We start from the raw sequence: 20,692 nt of genomic DNA on the forward strand, positions 1-20,692 counted from the left end.
TAGGAATACCCCTCATCTTGGTGGTCAGTGTGTAACAAGGTGGACGTGTTTGTGGGACTACAAGTGTCAGGAAGGGTTAAAGAACAACACAAAACGCTCAGGTACTGCTTAATTAAAAGTTAGTACTTATATTTATTGAATGCGTACAATGGTCAAAAATAGCAATAGTTCCATCAGCAAGATCACGCGACTCGGTTTGCCCCAGGGAGGGCCCATCATCCAACTGGGAAGAGTCGGGCAGGGAGAAGCTGGCATTTCTTTATGTGTAACCAGAAAATGTCAGTGTTAGCACTCAATTCTATGATATCTGGAGCTAACAATTCTACACTGATCTCAACCAATCAACTCGTTACATGATCATTGCTAGCTCATTTTGACCAAACCTCCTTGTTACAATTATAAAATGAAAAAAACTTGCAATTGTTAGTATGAGAATATATTTTGTATATTACCAGCTGCTTTCTTTCTCATGACCCATCGGGGCATAACAGCCATAACTTTCTTTTTATCAGGACTACTGCAACCTCCTCCTCTTTGGTATTTCACTAACCCGACTCTCTTCTCTACAATCTATTATAAATGCTGCAGCCAGACTAATCCATCCTTCCCACCGCTCCTCTTCTGCTGCATCTCTTTGTAGTTCTCTTCATTGGCTTCCATTTCACCTTAGAATCAAATTCAAGCTCCTGTGCTTTGCCTTCAAATCCCTCCACAGTTCTTGTCCCACTTACATTTCTAACCACTCTTTTCGCTCCTTCAATGACCTAATATTGACTTCCTCACTCATAACCTCATCACACGCACGGCTCCAAGATTTTTCTAGACCTGCCCCAACACTCTGGAATGGTCTTCCTTGTCCTATTCAGCTTGCTCCTACGTTCTAATTTAAAAGAGCACTCAAAACACACTTTTTCAGATTTGCCTACCCATCTTTATATGTCTCATAAAACTCTCACTACTTCCCATCACTACACATCTGCACTCCTATTGTGTGAGACCCATCGCCTAGATTGTAAGCTCTTCGAGGCAGGATCCTCCCCTCCTCCTGTGTCACTGTCTGTATCTGTCATTTGCAACCCCTATTTAATTTACAGCGCTGTGTAATATGTTGGCGCTATATAAATACTGTATAATAATAATAATATCAGGTCACTCCCACCCCAACCTAGTGTGGGAAGGAGGACACAAGATGTTCACAAGGGCACAGACCAGACAGTTTACACAAATCTACCTGTACATCCACAATACATGTATTCAGTATTCCATGTTTTTGTATATGACTTGCTTAAAAGATTAATTCTTAGGTGGCTCTCTGGAGGAATAATCAGAAAGCCTCACCACTCCTGCTACAAGTGGGAGAAAGAATACCCCTTAACGGGGTGGTCATTGGGAGAAATAATTCTTCATACATTGTTGGTCAGTGAGAGAAGGAATGCCCCCTACAATAGTGCTCATTGTGAGTAGGTAAACCCCTTACATTCGTACTAAATGGGATTAGGAATACCCAATATCTTGGTGATTATTAGCATTGGTGATCAGTGGGAGAAGTGGTCATTGGGAGTAGTTACAATACCCCTTACCTTGGTGGTCATTGGGAAAAGGAATACACCTTACGTTGGTGATCAGTGGGAAAAGAAATATTCCTTACACTGGTAGTCTGTGGGATTAGGAATACCCCTCATCTTGGTGGTTTTTGGAATACCTCTTACAATATTGGTACGTAGGAAAAGGAATACCCTTGACATTGGTTGCCAGGAATTGGAATATGTTTTTATTGTAATGCATTGTCTTGATGACTAACACCTAAATGTGGGATTACATATGGTATTTATTGCATTATATATGCATTTTTTTTTCTTGGTTTCTTTTTTTCATATTTAGTAGATTTTAAACTTTTTGAGAAGCAAATGTAACATTTGTATTCTATAGTAATATCATATGTACACATATGTGTTAATAAGAACTAATGCATGTAAAACGTGACATTCAAACGGTCCCAACAATCCCAACAGGATGACAACACTCCTAGATAGAATACAAATACCCCTCTGTACTGGAGCGACCCAAATTACCCGAAATATCCTGATAATATATCAGGTGTTACAAGAGAAACTAGTGTTTGTTAAGGTGACCCATATGTTTAGGTGGGAGACCGAGATGGATAAATCATTTACAGAAGACCAATGGATGCGATCTATTCGCTCCACCTTTAAATACACCAAATATGCCACTCACTGGGAATCCTATCTTAAATTTTGCTAGAGGTTGTGTAGGTACATGGGCCATTTGAGCCATATATTTTGCAAGAGTATTAGAAGTGTTTTGTTGGAGATATTTAAACTGTTAGCTGAATTGATTGGGAAAATCGTCAAACCAAACTCCTCATTAGCTTTATACAATTTGAGGATTGGACAATTTCCAATAGAATACAGATCTATTGTTACCTATTGTTTATGTGCAACAAGGCAGGCTATAGCAAGTTAATGGAGACACAACATATAGTTTATTTTTATTAAAGGTTAATATATTGACACCATGTTTATTTATTTTCTCTCCCTTCTCTTTATTTTCCTAATTCTTGTCTGTATTCTATGTCATCGGTTGCCAACCGGTGGTCCGCAAGAAAATTAGGGTGGTCCACGGCTCTAACCAGTGCGCCCCCAAGCGGTGTCCTTCTCCTGACCCCACTGAGGGGTGCACCAGCCAGGGCCCCGGACCACGTCTCCCATATAGATCGCAGGCTCAGGACAGTGGGCGGGTTGTGTCTCTGGACAGGTCTGAGCCTGTGATGGGGGAGTGGGCAGATTCTGACATCATGACGTCACTATGGGGGAAGTTTCTTCCCCTTTAGGTGGCACACGGCTCCCCGCGCATTCGCAGTCTGGAGTCTGTGCATTTAGTGGTCCGTAGGTCCGAAAATGCTGGTGACCACTATTCTATGTATATGTAATTTGTCCCTTCCATCGTTATGGATTTTTTTTGTTTATTTTACTATCCTATTTGTATTACCTTTATTTGAATTATCTTAAAAAAAAAAATATCCTTCCAAATTTTTTCATATGTAACGTAGGAAATGGTTCAAACCCATCAGAGTTATTACTGTCATTGTCTCATTGGAGAATTTCCTCCTCACTTCCTGCCTCAGATACAACAGGAAGCATAGCTGCCAACTGGTCATCATTAGAAAACATTGTTCTTTTGAAACCAAATCCCTTTGATCCTTTTTCCTCCTCAGCTGTATCTTTTTTTGTTCTGATCTATAGCCCTTATGAAGGATCTGGGTGTTCTGGAAGATCACTGACGTGATAATGGCATTTAACACCAAGCGGCAGGTGCAAAAGCCAGCAAAATAATTTCCAGTATTTTAAGAGGTCTTAGATTGTAAGCTCCTCAGGGCAGGGTCCTCTCTTCCTCATTTTTCACTGTCTGTATCTGTCTGTCATTTGCAACCCCTCTTTAATGTACAGCGCTGCGTGATTTGTTGGCGCTATATAAATCCTGTTTATTAATATTATTATTAAGAGGTTTAGACATCAGAGATGAGACATACCCTGCCCCTGCATTGGTCAGACCTGGAATATGCAGTCCAGTTTTGGGCACCAGTTCATAAAAGGAAAATAAACTAATAAGAGGCTCAGATATGATTAAAGATTGCTGGAACAGAATGTATTCTCCATATGAGGGGGAAATTGTCACTTGTAATAATTTATAAAAATTCCATATATTAAACTTATTGCAAAGTTAAAGCAAAACTAAATCATCCAAGAATGGGGGGGGGGGGGGGTTACCGGGAACTTTTGCCTTTATTTTTAAACATGCTGAGCATATTTGCACATTATGGCACATTTACCTAGTGAATGTCTGTCTCTCTCCATCAATGTGACGGCTATGTTGAAATCACTGTTGCTTTCATCTGTACCTGGTCCTGGTTTGGTTCAGAAACTTTAGCTATTGATTGAAAGGGATGACATAACTCATGTCCTCATAGAGCTGAGCTTAGTTATTGCAAAGCCATTATTTCTAATTTTTAGAAACTCTTTAGTCACTGGCAAGGTATCGATGGATTGGTGTAAGGCCAATGTGGTCCAATGTGGCTTCAAAAAAGGAGCAAAGTCATTACTAGGTAACTACAGACCGGTTAGTCTAACGTCCATAGTTGGAAAGGTCCTAGAGAGTTTGATAAAGAACCACATAGAGGAGTTTCTGCTAAAAAACAATATTATAATTGATAGTCAGCATGGCTTCAAGAAAGAGAGAAGTTGTCAAACAAATGTACTCTCTTTTTATGAGGAAGTAAGTAAACAGATAGACAGTAGAATACCAGTTGATATAGTGTACTTGGACTTTGCTAAAGCATTTGACACTGTACCCCACAGACTGTTAATTTGTAAGTTAGGGTCGATAGGTTTAGAAAAGTCAACCTGTAAATGGATAGAGAAAAGGCTTAAAGATCGCATCCAGAGAGTTGTAATTATTGATTCATACTCTGAATGGTCTAAAGTTATTAGTGGTGTACCCCAGGGTTCAGTGTTGGGACCTTTACTGTTTAACATCTTTATAAATGATATAGAGTTTGGGATTAAAAGTACCATTTCTGTGTTTGCAGATGTCACCAAACTATGTAATGGAATTAAGTCCATACAGGATGTCTATATTCTACAAGCAGACCTGGATGTAATGTTTGATTGGGCAGCCGAGTGGCAAATGACATTTAATATAAATAAATGTAAAGTTATGCACTTGGGGGGCTAACAACATGCATGCTTCATACTGTCTAGGGGGAATACATTTGGGGGAGTAAGAAATGGAAAAGGATCTGGGGGTTCTGGTAGATCATAGACCTAAAACCAGCATACATTGCCAAACTGCAATATCTAAAGCTAGTAAAGTACTTTCTTGTATTAAAAGAGGAATAGACTGCAGAGATGGAGACATAATCCTGCCCCTGTACAAAGCATTGGTCAGACCACATCTGGAATATGCAGTCCAGTTTTGGGCACCAGTTCACAAAAAGGACATTGTGGAATTGGAGAGAGTGCAGAGAAGGGCAACTAAATTAATAAAAGGAATGGAGGAGCTCAGCTATGAGGGGAGATTAGCTGACCTGAATCTATTCTCCCTTGAGAAGAGACGTTTAAGGGGGGATATGATCACCCTGTATAAATATATAAATGGTCCATATAGAGAACTCTCTTCCCCATTATTCACTGTAAGATCATTACAAAGAACAGGAGGACACTCTCTGCGTCTGGAGAAAAAGAAAATTAAGCTCCAGATAAGGAAGTTATTCTTTACTGTAAGGTCTGTGAAAATGTGGAATCGACTCCCTCAGGAAGTAGTTTCAGCAACTATTATAGGTTGTTTTAAGAAAAAGCTGGATGATTTCTAGAAGCACAATATATAACTGGGGATTAAGGCTTTAAAGTAAAGATAACAGTGACTGTTGGTTCAGGGAACATCCAAATGCCTCTTGGAATCATAAAGGATTTTTTTCCCGTTGAAGCAATTTGTACTAGAGATTTTTTTTTTTGCCTTGCTCTGAACCAACTATGTCTTATAGGGTTTTATATCTGGAATATGTTTATTTCCCTAGTGGTTGAACATGATGGACTTTGATGTCTGTTTTCCACCTAACCTACTATGTAACTATGTAACTCCAACACATGCACTCATAGTAATTAGGCTGTGTACATTGAACTGCAAATGTAGGAAGAAACTTTTTTTGCATTTAAAATTCCACTTTAGGATTGTTTCAAAGGACATGGGGCCATTTTTGGTTCAGTAATAACAGTGGTTCAGATTCCCAAAGGATATAGATCCAGCAGGTCCAGATGGTTATCCAAGTATATATTTTTTGGATCTGTATCCAAACACCATTGTAAATCATTTGTCTTAACAACTAGTACTCAGTAACCCCTGAGAATGCTCAAATTAATATTAACAATAAACTGTATTTATATAGCGCCAACATATTACACAGTGCTGTACATCAAATTAGGATCATTATCTTCATGCAAATAGTTCATTAAGGCTTTGTACAAAAATGATTTTTAGATTTTAGATGTTGCTTATTGGCATGATTACAATGGCAAAACTTACACATTCGTAAACTAAGCTTGATATGTCTACTGATTTGAGCAATCCTACTAATTCCTATGTGCAATGCCATAGCAATCTTCAGAGACCCTTTACACCCATGGGTTCTGGTACGTGTTGTGCATTGTGCTGCCATTTATTTTTAATGGGACCTCAATGAACTACTTTGGGAATGCACCTACTTTACAGCCCACTAACAGTATAACGCATTACCTTGTGTTATTGTATACTGCAACTTTATAATGCTACGTGTCCAGTTTAGGCCCATTGTGGTGTATTGGTAGACATTTTTTTTTATAGGTATAGAAGAGGTGTGAACGTGTCAGAACCTTTGTCAATCCTCTATTACTTTATGGGATTTGTTACTGGGGTTGTAGTTGCTAGGGTTCATAAGTTTTTTTAAATTCGTTTTTTATTATTTTTTTTTTCTTTTATTTCTTTCTTTGTATATTGCTTTTGGTTATAATAATCTAATAAATTCATTTAAATGTATTACCTCCTCTTATGTCAGTGTCTGTATCTGTCTGTCATTTGCAACCCCTATCTGATGTACAGCGCTGCGTAATATGTTGGCGCTATATAAATACATTTTATTATTATTATTATTATTAATATTAATATTAAAGCAATGAATGTGAAATTCACTGAAACATTTCCTGGTTGAGCATCTTCCAGGTCCATGTGTTTTAATAGCCGTGACTGATTCTTCACCAGGGGATAGTTTAGTAAATGTCAGATTCATTGCTTTATTAATAGACCCCTAATGTAATTTTGTAACAGTGAAACCATAGCTCTTAAATTGTTTTCCCTATAAAAAAATTCCTGCCTGTGTCTCAACTTCTTTACATGTTAAAGAAAAAAATCCAGTGCAGACAACATCAACAAATTCCCCAGGATCTAACCCTGCTCTGAAAATTTGCTGGAGAGAAGCTTTAAAATCCAAAACTAATTGGCTTCTAATGACAAATTAGAATTTATTTAGTACATGTGGATAAGTATGGCAAAATATTATGGAAAAATATCTATATATCTAGACTAAAGTATTTTTATAATGTTGATTTCAGAAAGAAAAGTTTTTGCTTTAATTTATTAGGATAAATGTAATTTACATAACTGCCACTAGAGGGAGCCGTAAACACAGAGATGGGTCTAGGTATAGAAGAAGGGCTTCTATGTAAGACAATTTAGCTTATATATTAAATCCATTCTCCATAAAAAAGAAAAAAACTAAAATTCAGGTAGATCCTTACAAGGATGCATATGAAAAGCTTCAGTAGGCAAAAGATTCAGAGATGCAAATGGATAACTGGAAAGATGGAAAGAATAACTGGAAGCTACTGTATCTCAAAGGCTGGATAACACATGTGCATTGCCGCAAAACATGGTAGCACACTATGCATGTATTAAATGTCTATTTATAAATGTTTTCACCCAAGATTCACCCAACTGTTACCCAAAATTTACATACTTTCCATTATGGATTTAATAAGAAAAATGCATGAACCTGGGTAAAAGTATAAATTCCTGCAATCTTGTCCCAGCTTTATGTCCAGTCCAATGATGAGAACTGTCTGGATACCAGGAATGATGAAGAGCGCTGAGGAAATGAGGAATACTATAACTTCTGTGATTTTTTTTTAGATCTCCCTTAGTAACATGACATTTGGTGTACAGGGGTCAAAATGTTATAGATACTCAGATTTTAACCTTAAATTAAATGTAAACCCAATGAAAAAAATCTCATATATTTTTTTTTTTCATTAATTTTTATTAAAGATTTTTGGAAATGATACAAGATAGAAAGAAATAGAAAAACCAAAGGAATAAACTGACATCATGTACACATAGTAAACGATATTAATCAAAATATAAGCAAGCACAATGGTTGACACAGTGACAAAAAATCTCATATATTTTAACATGGTAATGTATTTGTAAAAATATTTTGCACCTTGCATTAAAATAACAGCATGACTGCAATGAAAGTCCTTGTTTGGGTGCTTACTGGTATAGGGGGTTAATGTCTTGTATTTATTATTACATATTAGTATTTTTTTAAAGCGCCATCATATTACGCAGCAGTGTACACAGTCCATAGTCATGTCAATAGCTGTCCCTCAAAGGGGCTCACAATCTAATGTCCCTACCATAGTCATATGTCATTAATGGTCTAAGGACAAATTTGAGGGGGGGAAGCCAAATTAACGTAGCTGCATGGTTTTGGAATGTGAGAGGAAACTGGAGTACCCGGAGGAAACCCACACAAACTCCATGCAGATAGTGTCCTAGCCGAGAATCGAACCTGGGACCCAACACTGCAAAGGTCAGAGTGCTAACCACTGAGCCACCGTATTTATCATCATGCATTTGTATTGTCACCTTAATATATGGGTTTCCGATATTACAAGTGGCTGTTTGAACTTACATTATACAGACCTAGTCCACTGTTCACCATTTGGAAATCTGACCTAGCAAATACTCTGCAGCTATTAGTGGAGTGCATGTAGACAAGGAATAACTTCAAAGGAGCTGCAAGAAATCAGCAGCTCTGAGATGCAATAAATCATGTAAAAACTGCATGGTGAATAACAAAACATAATTAGGGGACAGATATTATAAAGTGGATCTATCACGAGAATTTTTACTTTACATATAAGGATAGACAAAATGAGAGCGCAGAGCCTCCTGGGATATATACGGCACACAACCCAGAAGGCTTCTAGCTGCTCCTTCTGTGCATGCCTGATGTCAGACATCCGCAGAAGGAGATTTTTCTGTTATAGGAAAAATACTAATATCATGCATGCGCAGGTTACGTCACTTGATCTCATACTTGCGCAGTGCCAGATCGGGTGACTTAGGCAGAGGGCCGATAAAGGGGAAAGAAGATTGTGATGCCCGGCGTCATTCTGGAGGATCCAGGATGACGCTGAACCTGAACAAGGAACCCTCCAGAGGAATCAACGGATCTACGAAAGTAAAGGTGAGCAAGTTTTTTTAATTGTTTTAGTTTACTTCCGCTTTAGGCTACATTTGCATCCAAGACCAGCCATCTCTCACGTCCAAAAATGATTGAGCTGGCTTCCTGATCGGCTGTTGGGTGTGAAAAAAATCCTGAGTACCATGCAGAAGTTACATCACCCTGACCTGGACAAATAATGAAGCCAAAAAGCTAAAGCAGAAGAGAAGAATGAAATAGATGGCATAACGGAATGTTCACACACAGGTGAACAGGTGAGTACAGTAAAAAAAACTGCAATCTGCAGGTAAGGTTATTTTATTGCAGAAGGGAAACCACCTGCAATTAGGGACTTGTCTGGTTGCAGTTTTAAATTTTTGGGTTCAGTGCCTGTAATTGAGCATACAACATTTTTGCAACAGAAATCCTTAAATTTTACATTTTAACCAGAGTGTACCAATTAATTCACTGTTTATTTGTCTTCAATCAATTATTTATTTCAATGTCCATAATAAATGCAGCTAATATTCATGTATGAGTGCATGTATAAAAGAATTGCAATGTGAATGTAAAGAATAAAGAAACAATCCGGCTTTCTTTTTTGGAGGTAAAACACACAAGAGACTCGTAGCTTTTATTCAGCGAATAAATCAGGAAAGATAACACAAAGACACTTTCATGAATAGTGCTGTAATTAGCTGCTGCTATTTTACTTGTCTGCACTGCTGGGAAAATTGCTGGAATGATTCATTTTTTTCATTAACAGCTGTACAGTGATCTGGAGAGGACATTGTGGTGCATGGTCCATCCCCAATGTATTGCCACTGCAATATTATTATTAACATTAGAGATATACATGGTCCCCTTCGCCTCGTGAAAGGTTTCCCTAGCTGGGATAAAATAAGCAGATTTAGGATGCCTATAAAATGGTCATAGTAAGCTAATGGGTTCCAGAAGATGCTTATTAAATGCAAGTGGCCATTAACATGAATATTAGGTAGTTGGGGGTGCTGCTTATTACAGAGACCTACACTTCAGCTCACAATGGGAGGGTGTTATGTCACAGATATAAAATGTTACAATTTATAGGAATATGGCCAAATTTTTTTTGAGGTGGTCAAAGAGAAAACGCAAAAGGAAAAAGTGCAATACTGAACTATATAATGACAGACAGATGTAACAAAGCAATAACACAAGAATAAGATATAATAAAAGAAACTAAGCTGCAAAAATAAGTTGCAATTCCAAGGAGTCCCATCTGTTCTGGTGTGATACCTTGGCTGATGATCACAGACATGTTGGTTATATCAAGTTCTGGTAGAGACTACAGATTAGGTGTGGAGGTATGTTTTATATTCCACAAGAAATAGGACAATGGTCAGTGCTTGACATATGCTAAGCAATGATCATCCTTACTCAGCACCCTTTTTCATAGCAAAAAGATGGGTTGTATTCCTCTAGGACTGTCATTCTCAATCTGGAGGGTTCTTCCAGAGGTTTCTATGGGTTCCTTAGGCTAGGTACACACGTGAAATGGTTCTCATCCAATAATCAGTTCAGGGCTGATATTGGATGAGAATCTTGCATGTGTACAGTGCTCATCGTCCGAACGACTGCCCTGGCAGATCCAGGGAAGATGGACCACGAATGATCATAATAGAATTGAAGGGGGAGAAAGAGCATCAAGGTGCCCCTCCGTCGTTGCCCCCTCTCCATAGAGCAGAACGGTGCTGTATGTACAACACCCGTTCCTGCATCGTGACGTTGTTAGTTGTTAGAAAGGATCGTGAAAGATCCCTTCCAACGAGAATTATTGTATGTGTGTACATAGCCCATAACTGTGGTTATTGATCCCCCCATTTGATGAACTCCTCATAGTTCTGAGGCCAACACCACTTAGTACAGGGGTCGGCAAACTCCGGCCTTTAGGCCAGATATGGCCTAGCTGGTAGTTCGTTCCAGCCAAACACCCCCTGGCCGATCCAGCCTAATGTCGGCCAGCAACCCGAGGCTCTGGAGCCGCAGGTTGTCGGCCGGATCGGCCAGGGGGCGTTAGGAACTACTGGAGCCTCCGGAGTTCTGGTGCTGCCTCCTTGCTGTGGCTTTCCTATTTACCGCGGCAGGCCCTATACTTCCGCCCCCGCTCTAAATAGGGAAAGCTCCCTGAAGGTAAATCCCTTTCCTCCCCAATGCATACAGAGGGGAGGGATTTCAGAGTCCGGCCTACTCTGCTCCTGCCCACCCCTGAAATGGCCTAGTGGCCATAAAAGTTTGCCAACCCCTGACTTAGTAGAACCAGCCGTATGACTCTTATGAGGTTTTTAGGTGTTATTCTAGCTACTACTGTGGAGAGGCTTTCTTTCCAATGGCTGACAATTTAGGGGGCTTTATGTTTCCATTGACCACCCATAAAAAACTAAATGGGGATTTCCTGTGACCTGAGCATTTTTTAGGGGTTCCTTAGGGGTAAAAGAAGGTTCAGAAAGGCTTTTCTATGCTGACCTCATGAAAAGTATATGTATGTTGGTAAGACATTATTGTGTTGATGATATTATTGATATTCTATGAAATTATATCCAGTGGAAGGTTTCAGTACCAGGCAGTGTTGTAAACCCAGAAAGCAGGAAAAGGTGTTGCCAGGTGATATTTGACAAGTTACAGGTTTGTGATTTAGCAATGACATGAAACCACTTCTCGTCCTCCTGTTGTACATTAAGGCGCAGCCTATATGAAAGGACCAGCTCTGCTCCGAATTTCGAATCAGTGCAACATTGTTGTTACACCATTATAGGAAGCTGCACTAGGTGGATTTCAGTGGCAGGATGAATGGGTATTTGAAGGGGATGAAAACTGCAGATGTACTTATAATTAAATTGTATTAAACTCTCATTGCAAAAACAATTCCTCTGCTTTAGCTCCATATCACTTAAATTGTAAGGTTACTTTTAAGAATTTTGCCTAAAAGTTTTCTGTTCAGTTGTTCAGTTTCTGATTCCTCCATCACTCATTTTTAGGGAGTACTCAGTGGTTACATCATTGAACAATCAGTTGTACTGCGCTGGCTCGGGACATTACCTAAAATGTAGCAGGAGGAGAAGGGGAATGGATTGAAATGGAGAATGTCTTCATGTCTGCTCATAGAGTATCAGGACACTGACCTGTAGAGTGTGCACATCAGGGTGTCTATGTTGGGGCTCCAGGAAGACCTTGTAGCCACCCTATAGCTGTAAATGCAATATTTTGAACTTCCAAACAATTATATTGTTGGAGAGAGGAACATTAGAGAAAAATGGGGCAGCCACAATTGAAATATAATAGGATGCTGAATGAATTTATATATTACCTATTTATATTATTTTTACATTCTAACCATTACCCACTTTAGACAAAGTAAAACAATTTCAATTTTTTGGACATACACTTTAAGACTTATTCATGGCCTCCCACTATCCCTCCTCCAACCTTCAACACGGATCTCTGCTATTAAAAATAAATCAATCGTCTAAATGCCATTTTTACTCATGGTCATGTTTTTTTTTAAAGGAGACGGTTTTCTTCTTTGGGTGTCCATCACTACTTGCATGACATTGACACTTCCTATGCAGGGAGTCTGCAGGAAGGGAACTGTAGGGGCGGCCAACCTAGGCACATCTAAAGTAATGGATTAGCAGTCCTCTGTACCCAAAAACAATGCTGGCAAGAAATCCAAACAGTGGACTTCAGTAAGTAAAATGTTACTGGCAAGGTAAGAAAAAGGTTAGAAGGGATGGCAGAGAGTACTGGGATCTTCGCTGCATTGTGCAGAGCAAGGAAATGATTGTAGTGAATGAGCCCCCCATCTGTCCACATACAGATTGTTCCATCACTGACTACAGCAAAATTTTCCAGGGACATCAGCAGTAGTGTCAGCTTTGATAAAAGAATTTTCCTGAGCACGCAGCATGAAAACACAACGACCTAGCAATCCAGCTTGTAGTTCTATATAGCTGTCTCTTCATGTCAGTAGGAGGTGAGAACCTCTGCTGTCTACCACTTCGGACTTCATCCTTCCAGTGGATTTTTCCATTCTATGTCTATTAGAAGGAATGTAGACAAAGTTCAGACAGGGCTGACATACTGGAAAAACAAGGATGATTGATATACATACACATACATATTCATAGGTTCATCCTCCCTGTAATCTGCAGTGCTGAATGGCGTATTCAATGCAAAGTCTATTGGTGTCACAAAGCACAAAAGATCAATCAAAATTTAGGCACATTAGAAGGCTTTTATATCTAAATATCTATACCTTCAGAAAATAGAAGTCTCATCATAAAAATTTTTTTTAGTGATTGAATGTGTGCATTTACTAGATCATTTCCACTGTGATAACCGGGTCTCTTGAAGAGAACCATATACTAAAATAATAGGTAAAAGAACAGGAAATTGAGTATTTTAAATATTTCTTATTTAATTTCAATGTGCCGTTGACCTTGCTAAAACATTTACCTACTCCACATTCTTCATTCTCTTCTAGCCAAGGCATAGCAGTCTCTTTTTTGGGAGTGCTTAACGCACTGTTTGTCAACCAGGATTCCACCAGGAGATTGCTAGGGGTTCCTTGAGCTATGAGCAGTTTGAGCCCCTTAGGTCACTTACCATTGACATGAAATATCTACCAGGGTAACTGTTAAATTTCTTCCTTCTGGACAACAATACAGGAGCCATTCAACCCATTGATCACCAGGGCAATGTACCATGAATATGAATATTAAGTAGTTGGGGTTCTGCTTATTACAGAGACCTACACTTCAGATCACAATGGGATGGTGTTATGTCACAGATACAAAATGTTACAATTTATAGGAATATGGTCACATTTATTTTGAGGTGGTCAAAGAGATAACGCAAAAGGAAAAAGTGCAATACTGAACTATATATACTATACTATAGAAGAAACTAAGCTGCAAAAATAGGTTGCAATTCCAAGGAGTTCCATCTGTTCTGGTGTTACACCTTGGCTAATGATTACAGACATGTTGATTATATCTACAGATTAGGTGTGGAGGTATGTTTTATATTCCACAAGAAATAGGACAATGGTCAGTGCTTGACCTTTGCTATGCAATGTACTATGAACTGGACACATTATAAATATTGGCAGGGGTTCTCTAAGACCTAAAGGTTATTTAAAGGGCTCCCACAATTGAAAAAAAGACTTTGCCAAAGTTCCAGGAAATAGGGAATACTAAGCATGGTACAGACAGCTTTAAATCTTCCCAATGGCCAGCAATGCAGGAGCCATTCATTTTACTGACTTCTATTGTGAGCTGTGGATATAGTAATTATAGCAGGGGTTCCCTGAGGACCTGAAAGTTATTTCTAGAGTTCCATGGGAAAAATATTGAGAAACACTGCCTTAGATAAACATACAATCCTGAAATAAGAATGTTTAGTTGAATGAAGGACGATTTCATTTGGGAATACTCTTATGGAGTTATACGCACTCATTGGAGCACTTACTGGTTCATCTGGTGCTTTTGTGATTCATTCTACATTGCAAGAATTTTGGTGGTAGAAGGAGTAAAACTAATATTTAGCTTTTTAAGAACCCAGCCCAATTCCTGTGCAGGTATTACTTGCTTATCAGACCATTTGTGTCTCAAAAATTCCTTGGCAGTGTAGTGAATGTGTCAAAATCTTTAGTTTCTGTCCACATTTTCCTTCTGCCTTTGGGCGCATTTGGAGTCCAGCGGGCTATTTTTGAATGTCGTTTTCCAGTAATTGATGCTGATAACTGAAAACTTTCACTGGCATAAGGCAAACAATGTTTTCATTCTGCTTAATTGAACTGATGGTCAGATAAAGAGCGGTGTCAAGAAATTTGCAATTAAAAACTTTAACGCTGCATTAATTCTTTGCTTCGCACCCTTCATCTAAATTTTAATGGCTTTGTATGATTAGCACGTCCAAGCATTTCCACACTATAAATAGGTAACTGGTGAAGTCCTTTGTGCCATGTGTGAGATCACTTAGCAAGCTGATCTGATTTTACTTGACGTTTCACTCATTTTATTAGCAGGCCAAATGAAATGCCACATGCAGTAATGTCACAATGCTCACCACCAGTAAATGGTCTCGTGTCTGCAACTGCTTGGACAAAAGACTAAACGTTTCTGAAGATCTGCTGGAACGGTTCAATTTCAAGAGTAGAAGAAAGAAGAAAATAAGATTTTTGGGACTTTATTCCACAGTAAAGCCGGATGTTTACAATGAGACTGCACACTGAACATTTTATAAAGACAATCCACCCAAATAGTATATTTCAGATTAAGGTACAAGCTGGCGTTAAAGCAACCCCACTAGTAACCCACAAAATACCAAATGGAAGGTTCCTGCAGTAGAAGATGTATTATATACTCAGAGGTGTAGTGGGGCGGGCACAGGTGGGAACACCGTGCCCTCATTTTTTTCGGGAATGGGCACGCGTGCCCACTCTTATTTTGCAAAGAATTCTTTGGTGGTCCGCGGCTCTGGCCATGTCTCCCGGGGACATTGCAGGCTTAGGGCGGTGGGTGGGTTGTCTTTTAGAATACAACCCCCCCACTCTACTATTGCAGGCTCAGACCAGCGATGGGTGAGTGGGCAGGTTCTCGTAACATGACGTCACTCTGGGGGATGTTTCTTCCCCTTTGAGTGACACATAGACAGGGGTGTAGTGGGGCGGGCACGTTACATAACAATGATGCGCATGCACGCTCGCCATGGATAGTACTGTGCCCCCTCTTCTTTTTTTACGACTACACCCCTGATTATACTCACCTCTCCTGATGTGTATCTTGGACCTTTGTTTTCTTAAAACTCTGCAGCTTCCATCAGACTCTTTGGTATCACCAAATGTGACCCCGCTGCAGATTCTAGGTTCATCCCTGGACCCCCTCTATCACTGCACATTTTTGTAGGGAAATAGAGTTAAAAGATGAAACCAGGGAGTATAGCGAGAGACATGACCATCCAACACTACTAGACGCTAACGTGCTTGTTTTGTATGGAAGCCGTGAGCTATATTGGGCTTCTCGCTACTGAAGCCCCCAACATAAACAAGTCATTAGGGTTTGGTGGTAATAATTACAGTAAAGGGACATTTTTTTAGCACTATGTCAATCCCAGAGAGTTGAAAGGAGCATCCATCACCATCAAGAGGAGTTCAAGGAGCATTGTACACTTTGAAACAATCAACACATCATATTTTCACTTTATCCATTGATTTTCTCCAAAATGGCAAATTTGTACCCAAATTTTGTGATTTTTACATGAAATTACAAAGAAATTAATTCATCTGGTTCAACAGAGGAGCCTTATAAATGGGGTCTGAACCTTCATGACCACCAAGAGGAGTTTGAAGACCACTTTACCCTTTTAAAGCATAGTACCATATTTTCACTTTCTTCTTTGAATTTCTACAACATGGCAAAATTTTACCAAAATTTTCCGATTTTTACAGAATATTTCCAAGAAATAAAACACTCTGGTTGAATTTATCCCTACTGTGAAGTGTCAAGAAATAAAGAACAAAGGGGAGCCTTATATATGGGGTCTGAACATCCATAACCACCAGGAGGAGTCCAAAGACCATAGTACCATTTGTAACCATCATTTCACCTTCTCTATTGACTTTCTCCAAAATGGCAAAATTTTACTAGAATTCTGTAAAAAACATTTGTAAAAATGAAACCCCTCAGTTTTGTACATCCATACTCAGAATTCTACAGAAAAATGAAATGGAAGGAACCCGCAGAGAGAGGGTCGGAGCTCAGTGAAGCTGGGTGATCCAGCAAACCTGGAGTTGTTTTTTTTTCAAAGTCATTCGCTACTTTTTAGCAAATGTTTTCAATCCTGGTCCAGATCAATTCCAAGTTTGCTTGATCACCCAGCTTCACCAATAAAAGTGTATTCTCTCCAGCCTTGAAGAACTTTAATAAATCAGGTCATATGTTTTTAAGTGTTCCTGAGGCCACCTACATCCCGTGTCTTCCAGCCATACAAGGTGTATAGAGGTAAAGCTCCCTAAAATCATCAGAGGGACTTGAAATAATTACGCTGAACTGCACAGGACTTGAGTCATAAACCTAACACAACTAGACATGCATCCCCAGGGGTCTAATTCATGCATTTTCACCCAAGATTATTCCAACTTTTACCTGCAATTCACACATTTGAAAAAATGCACAACACACATGAACTATAAGTAAACGTTGATTCTCACATTTTCTAAATAAATCCAATGTCAAAAATGTATATATTTTAGGTAAAACTTGGGTGAATTATGGAAGAAAAATGTAAAAATAGGCCCCTCATTAGTTCAATGAAATTTGAAATCAAAATCACATGGCTAAAACACAAAAACAAATCTATTTCTGAATTGCATCCATAGTAAATCATTTTATGTCTTGGAATTAGTTACCGTTTTACACTCATTTTCACTCTTCTGTCAGCTTTCCCACGGTTACACCACTATAAAACAGAACTTCACACCATTGAAAATATAAAAAGATCTGATAGATGGGGTGATACTTTTATATCAACAACTTGGCATTTTATTATCCTCACAAGACTTTTCGTGCAGCTAATCACAACCCCCAGCACCTCATGTCACAGATGCCGTGATAGAGTCTCTTTAACGTATACTAGCCCGGTACCACTGCAACCCCCCATGTAACAATGACCATTATTCATATTTTAAACATGAAAATGGAGTAAGGTATGTAGCATGCACAAGCTTATAGCGCTGCAAAACAGGTAATTTTACTGTATGATGTTCAAGATATATTTGCTGAACATATGTGCATCACTAGTTTCATAAAATTCTTCCTGTTTTTAGTTTGGTGTGGTGGTGACAGGGTCTCTTTCATGTAAATTCACATGTACATAGATGGCTGAAAGAGACATGAGCAGATCAGCAGCACTGAATGTATTAAAGGCAACCCCCATGGGGACCTGTAATTTATTCATTTGGGTTAAATTCTTTGTTAAGCTGTTACTGCATGAAATAGTAGTTTGTCCTGTGCCGCGCTTCTGTAGAAACAGGGCTATTCCCTTCATTTATCTTCATAACCCATACACAGATTGGGATATTTCCTTTTACCAATCCCCGGCTCCCTTAATGGTCTGCCCGTCTTGTTCATCTCACTATTGCATTCTGGGAAACTTCGTTACCTTCTGCATCTCCAACGTCTAGAAGCCAATCAATCACATTGGAGCGGATAGGGCTAGGCCGGTATCACACATCACCAAGGTTAATGACAGCTGGCTTTTTATAGCATATTTCATGTCCCGCTTTAATGATCTGCCACAAGAATATAATTTCCCTGTTGGTACGGCTGGTTATTTACTAGGTGGAAATGCTGGGACTGAACTGTCAAAGCTTTTTTCCAATATTTAGTGGTACCCATTTTGTGTGCTGTGTTTCCATTAATTATTCCATTTAAGGGGCTTTCCTCTGCCTACCTTCCTCACCAAAGGAGGTTGTATGATGATTGAGAGCGTATTATAATCATTTATGGGATTGCTTGGGGCTACGTGAGCTTCAGACTCTGCAGCCATGATTGGGTAGTACTCCTAGAGATACCGTCTCAATGCTGGGTGCACAAGATTATCAGTTGTCCAAACTTTGGATACAGGAGGTAGGGGCTAAGACCCCCTTACTGCTGTGTCAGTTTGGAATGATTTCTATATTATGGCCTCATAACACCTCACTATTGGTCATTGAGGTGGTCTACCATTGATGGACCAATAATGCTTTACCTGATTTTCTGTGGCTTAGCAGCCTGAATTTGCCTTTGTTGAGATTGCAGTCCTTTCAGTCGAATGTAGGCAAGAATTTGGATTTGGAAAAAATAGAACTGATCTGAAGTTTATTTTGCCAAACAAGGTCCCTCATTTAAGGTTTCATACCTAGCTCCAGGATATCACACCCCGAAGAGGGAATTTAACCCTGAAATATGTTGGATAATATATAAATGCTCAGAAAGTACTGAAGATGGAGGCAGACAGGTAACTAGCATGACTCATTTTCCCACAATACTTCCTAGTTGTCTAACAGGGAACTATAATGGTTTAGGGTTCTAGGTCAGTTGTGTGTGTGTGTGTATATATATATATATATTGAGAGAGAGAAAGAATCTTTTACATTTAAAACTGTTTAGGATTTGCCATAGAGAAAGCACAGCAGGAACTGTTTTCTTTCAGTCTATCTGTCTTTCATTTTGTTTTCTGTATGAGACTTTTCAGAAAGAGAAAGGAAACTTTGCTGCCCTGAACCCTTTTCTTTATAACTGTAAATTTCCACCTATGCTAATGAGCTCCAAAACACCAGACTTCTATCATTAATATGGATAGGAACAGACAGTTAAGCATGTGAAAGGAAGGCTAGGGCTCCACCTGCTGGCTGGATACATAAACGCATAATTACATAGTAAGTCAGGTTGAAAAAAGTCCATCAAGTTCAACCCCTAGGGAAGTAAACATATCCCAGATATAAAACCCTATAAGACATAGTTGGTCCAGAGGAAGCCAAAAAAAACCCTGGTACAATTTGCTCCAACAGGGGAAAAAAATCCTTCCTGATTTCTTGAGGCAATCAGATGTTCCCTGGATCCGCAGTCTCAGTTATCTTTACTTTAAGGCCTTAATCACCAGTTATATTCTGTGCTTCTAAAAATCATCCATTTTTTTCCTAAAAAACAATTTATGGAACTTGCCGAAACTACTTCCTGAGGGAGCCGATTCCACATTTTTACAGACCTTACAGTGAAGAATCCCTTCCTTATCCGGAGCTTAAACTTCTTTTCCTCCAGACACAAAGAGTGCCCTCTTGTCCTTTGTAATGATCTCAAAGTGAATAATTGGGAAGAGAGTTCTCTATATGGACCATTTATATATTTATACAGGGTGATCATATCCCTCCTTATACGTCTCTTCTCAAGGGAGAATAGATTCAGTTCAGATAATCTCTTCTCATAGCTGAGCTCCTCCATTCCTTTTATTAGTTTAGTTGCCCTTCTCTGCACCCTCTCCTATTCCACAATGTCCTTTTTGTGAACTGGTGACCAAAACTGGACTGCATATTCCAGATGTGGTCTGACCAATGCTTTGTACAGGGGCAGGGGCCTGGAATGTAAAATAGTAATATGCAACATTGTATTTTTACTTAGTACCTAAACTCAGAAATGTCACTTTACATAAAAGGGTAGACAACACTTTTATGTAAAGTAAAAATTCTGTTGTTTGTTTTTTTTTAAGTGCAACACCCTTTATTTAAAAAACAAAAAAGGTGCAGCTTTTAATTCTAATTCTAATTCTCGATCGCCTAGAATGAATGGGAGCGCAGAGCCTCCTGGGTGCTCCTTCTGCACATGACCGAGCAAAAAGAAGAATTTGCTGATCTCATGCAAGTTTTTTTCCCATCCTACATCACCCAATCTCGCGCCTGGGTTGGTGACGTATGTTGAAGAACCCAGAAGAAGGGGAAAAGATGGTGGCGCCCAGAGCGCCGGTTACGGGACCAGATGCAAGACACCCACGGATGGATCGGACTGCCCTGCGGGGGTTTTTTTTTTGCAGTTTTTAGTTTAGTTCCTCTTTAAGAAAAAAGCA

Source organism: Pyxicephalus adspersus, chromosome 11 (assembly GCF_032062135.1).
Source record: "Pyxicephalus adspersus chromosome 11, UCB_Pads_2.0, whole genome shotgun sequence".
NCBI classification, from domain to species: domain Eukaryota; kingdom Metazoa; phylum Chordata; class Amphibia; order Anura; family Pyxicephalidae; genus Pyxicephalus; species Pyxicephalus adspersus.